Here is a 4,846-nt window from a genome sequence, read left to right on the forward strand (position 1 = left end):
GGCCAATACAAATATCTGTCATGACTGTCATGAGCGGGTAGGGGATCGAAATCGCGACCGCCGCCGGCGCAACAACCAGTGCTTAGACCTAGAGTGCTTTAAAATATATTTCTGTTTTATAGCCTTTAAAGTGCTTGAAGTTTTGTTTTAATCGTATTTTAATCTAATCCTAGGACTACATAGACATGGGTAAACTTTCTACAATTTCTACATTATCCGTTAAAAGAAATTTGATTTTCGTGAATTATTTTGTATTTTCTGCTTAAAAATAGACACATGTTTTTACATGGCAATAATTAGCTTTAAAGAAACACTTTTCGATATTTTGTAGCATTTACTTCTTCGGAACTTGATTTCTGAAGGAGGCGTACAACTGTAGCACGACCATGGTCTCGTTAGCGGTGGTAAATGTGACATCCGTGCGCGCTTTCTCGAAAGGGAACACGTCGGGAAAGTTGTCCAGAGGAACTGTCATGTTCATGAAACGATAGGTCCCCTAGAAAAAATAATAATAGGCTATGCTGTTTCATTGTGGCTTGTTAAATATACAAGGTTACAGGTCTAAAGATTTAACTTCCTATTTAGGTATATATATATATATATATATATATATATATATATATATATATGTTGATTTTTTTACACATCTTGTGGTCATAGAAGTAGCGATATAGTTGCAGATAGGACTACACACGTAGGGATACACATGTTTTGGATAAAAGTTGGTAAGAAGAAAAAATATATATTTTATACTAGATTAGTTCGTATTATATCTACCTTGCAATTGATAAAAGTGTAGGTACTTGTCTATAATTATTTGTCATTACATAGTATGAAACAAAGTCGCTTCCCGCTGTCTGCGTGCTTAGATGTTTAAAACTACGCAACGAATTTTGATGCGGTTTTCTTTAGTAAATAGAGTGATTACAGAAGGAGGTTTATATGTATAATACATGCATAATAGAGTAGAGGAACACTGATTGTTTTTGCAAGAGTGCGAAGCCGGGGCGGGTCGCTTGTTTATTAAAAAAAGAAAAGAATAAAGATAAAGAATAGAATTATTGTATCGGTAGATTACTTAGCGTACCTATATTGACTAAATTTGTGGCTGAAAATTGAAATACAGTTACTTACAACAGGAAGATGACATTTGATACCATACGAAGCAGCAACTGGAGCGATGAATTTCTCATATTTTAGAAAATCACAGTACTTGTAATGTAGCTCTATGAACGATCTTCTGTATTCATTGTGAAGATACTGGAAGATTACCAAATTAAACTGAAATATTGTTTCATTTTATTTATTAAATTTGAAGCAATTTCTTAGTTATATACGATTATATTCAATATTTTGATACAAACCGTAACGTTGTTCTCCCATGGCTGTTTCGTCGTCATTTCTAAATTCATCTTATAACTACTCTTCCTACTGTACCGTCGTATATAAAAAGTGTAATTGTAGTAATATTTTTCATTCATATACGCCACTCTTGCCCTCTCTGGTATCAGTTGAACACCCTGTAGTTATAAATTCGTTAATGATTATAAAGTTAAATGAAGTACGGTATTGCACAGCAGGAAATATCGTGCTCAAAATCTGGAGCAACAAGACCGGGGAAGTATCTCGACCTTACAGAAGATCTCAGCTAAATAATATTTATTAATTATCTTATACTTTAGTATAAGATAATATATAGATATATAGATAGATATTTTTGACTGCTAAAATATTTTTACTGCTGTAGGCCTCCCCAAATTCGCGACAAAGATCCCGGTTCTCCGCAGTCCTCATCCAAGTGAGTCTCTAATATTCGATAATATAAGGGCTATCATTTTTATAAAAAAATACTATTTAAATGTGTGTACTAAAATGAATGGGCTTAGAATTGAACCCTGTGGAACACATATTTTAAGCACATATTCAGAAAACTATTGAAACGATCTAGAATTCCATTAGTAAACGCCTAGAAATATGCAGAAACCCACAGACAGACAGCCGCATGCAGAAGCAATGAAAAATACTTACACAAAAAACCGGAAACACTATAACTGAAGCAAAGATTACAATTATATGACACGTCAAGTGAGTCATTTTTAAAACTACGAAATACATACACTACGTATATCCTATGAGGTTGGTATGTCAACTGCCGTTAAATAGTGCAACGATCATTTTCAGTTTTAAAATCATAATGCGGTTTTAATGAAAGTGAGAAAGAAATAAAGATATTTAGGTACAGTTTTAGAGTGCAATATTTCACTTTAGTAGCCCTAAACTCTATTAGTATATTAATTATTTCTTTTTAACCGACTTCAAAAACGGAGGAGGTTACTCAATTCGACCGTATATACCTACCGTACGACCGTATATATCTTTATTTCTTTCTTTGTTCATTACTCTTCCAGTGTACAATAAAGGATATTTCTATTTTTATATTTTGCTTACAACTACATATATAAGGTGCTCGCTCTTTTGATACCACAAAGGACAACAGTAGCGTATATGAATAAAAATATTTCTAAAAACACACTTTTAATATTCGACGTTTTAAACCCAGGAAAGTTTTTTAAATACCTATTTGATATATATTTGTAATAATGCATTTTTGATTAAAACGTTTGTTCGTTTTTTTAGATAATTTAGTTATTAAAACCGCATTATGATTTTAAAACTGAAAATGATCGTTGCACTATTTAACGGCAGTTGACATACCAACCTCATAGGATATACGTAGTGTATGTATTTCGTAGTTTTAAAAATGACTCACTTGACGTGTCATATAATTGTAATCTTTGCTTCAGTTATAGTGTTTCCGGTTTTTTGTGTAAGTATTTTTCATTGCTTCTGCATGCGGCTGTCTGTCTGTGGGTTTCTGCATATTTCTAGGCGTTTACTAATGGAATTCTAGAACGTTTCAATAGTTTTCTGAATATGTGCTTAAAATATGTGTTCCACAGGGTTCAATTCTAAGCCCATTCATTTTAGTACACACATTTAAATAGTATTTTTTTATAAAAATGATAGCCCTTATATTATCGAATATTAGAGACTCACTTGGATGAGGACTGCGGAGAACCGGGATCTTTGTCGCGAATTTGGGGAGGCCTACAGCAGTAAAAATATTTTAGCAGTCAAAAATATCTATCTATATATCTATATATTATCTTATACTAAAGTATAAGATAATTAATAAATATTATTTAGCTGAGATCTTCTGTAAGGTCGAGATACTTCCCCGGTCTTGTTGCTCCAGATTTTGAGCACGATATTTCCTGCTATGCAATACAGTACTTCATTTAACTTTATAATCATTAACGAATTTATAACTATAGGCTGTTCAACTGATACCAGAGAGGGCAAGAGTGGCGTATATGAATGAAAAATATTACTACAATTACACTTTTTATATACGACGGTACAGTAGGAAGAGTAGTTATAAGATGAATTTAGAAATGACGACGAAACAGCCATGGGAGAACAACGTTACGGTTTGTATCAAAATATCGAATATAAAATCGAATATAACTAAAAAAATTACTTCAAATTTAATAAATAAAATGAAACAATATTTCAGTTTAACTTGGTAATCTTCCAGTATCTTCACAATGAATACAGAAGATCGTTCATAGAGCTACATTACAAGTACTGTGATTTTCTAAAATATGAGAAATTCATCGCTCCAGTTGCTGCTTCGTATGGTATCAAATGTCATCTTCCTGTTGTAAGTAACTGTATTTCAATTTTCAGCCACAAATTTAGTCAATATAGGTACGCTAAGTAATCTACCGATACAATAATTCTATTCTTTATCTTTATTCTTTTCTTTTTTTAATAAACAAGCGACCCGCCCCGGCTTCGCACTCTTGCAAAAACAATCAGTGTTCCTCTACTCTATTATGCATGTATTATACATATAAACCTCCTTCTGAAATCACTCTATTTACTAAAGAAAATCGCATCAAAATTCGTTGCGTAGTTTTAAACATCTAAGCACGCAGACAGCGGGAAGCGACTTTGTGTTATACTATGTAATGATTATGCACTCTCATATAATTTTATAACAGAGACCCAATGACATCATAACAAATAATTATAGATAAGTACCTACACTTTTATCAATTGCAAGATAAATATAATACGAGGAAATACTAGTATAAAATATATATTTTTTCTTCTTGCCAACTTTTATCCAAAACATGTGTATCCCTACGTGTGTAGTCCTATCTGCAAGTATATCGCTACTTCTATGACTACAAGATGTGTAAAAAAATCAACATATATATATATATATATATATATATATGTTTGTATGTATATATATATATATATATATATATATATATATATATATATATATATATATATATATATATATATATATATATATATATATATATATATATATATATATATATATATATATATATATATATATATATATATATATATATATATGTATGTATATATATACCTAAATAGGAAGTTAAATCTTTAGACCTGTAACCTTGTATATTCAACAAGCCACAATGAAACAGCATAGCCTATTATTATTTTTTCTAGGGGACCTATCGTTTCATGAACATGACAGTTCCGCTGGACAACTTTCCCGACGTGTTCCCTTTCGAGAAAGCGCGCACGGATGTCACATTTACCACCGCTAACGAGACCATGGTCGTGCTACAGTTGTACGCCACCTTCAGAAATCAAGTTCCGAAGAAGTAAATGCTATAGAATATCGAAAAGTATTTCTTTAAAGCTAAATATTGCCATGTAAAAACATGTGTCTATTTTTAAGCAGAAAATACAAAATAATTTACAAACATCAAATTACTTTTAACGGATA

The 4,846-nt window shown here is 31.5% G+C and overlaps 1 long non-coding RNA gene across 1 annotated transcript; it reads right to left on the reverse strand.

The window, feature by feature from the left end:
• Positions 1-229: 229 nt before the first annotated feature.
• On the reverse strand, positions 230-1,230 carry LOC123653376. The gene is made up of 2 exons (XR_006743079.1): positions 1,135-1,230; positions 230-496 (listed from the first exon to the last, which is right to left on the reverse strand). It is a non-coding gene; the product is annotated as an uncharacterized LOC123653376 (long non-coding RNA).
• Between the last annotated feature and the right edge of the window lie 3,616 nt (positions 1,231-4,846).

Source organism: Melitaea cinxia, chromosome 5 (assembly GCF_905220565.1).
Source record: "Melitaea cinxia chromosome 5, ilMelCinx1.1, whole genome shotgun sequence".
NCBI classification, from domain to species: domain Eukaryota; kingdom Metazoa; phylum Arthropoda; class Insecta; order Lepidoptera; family Nymphalidae; genus Melitaea; species Melitaea cinxia.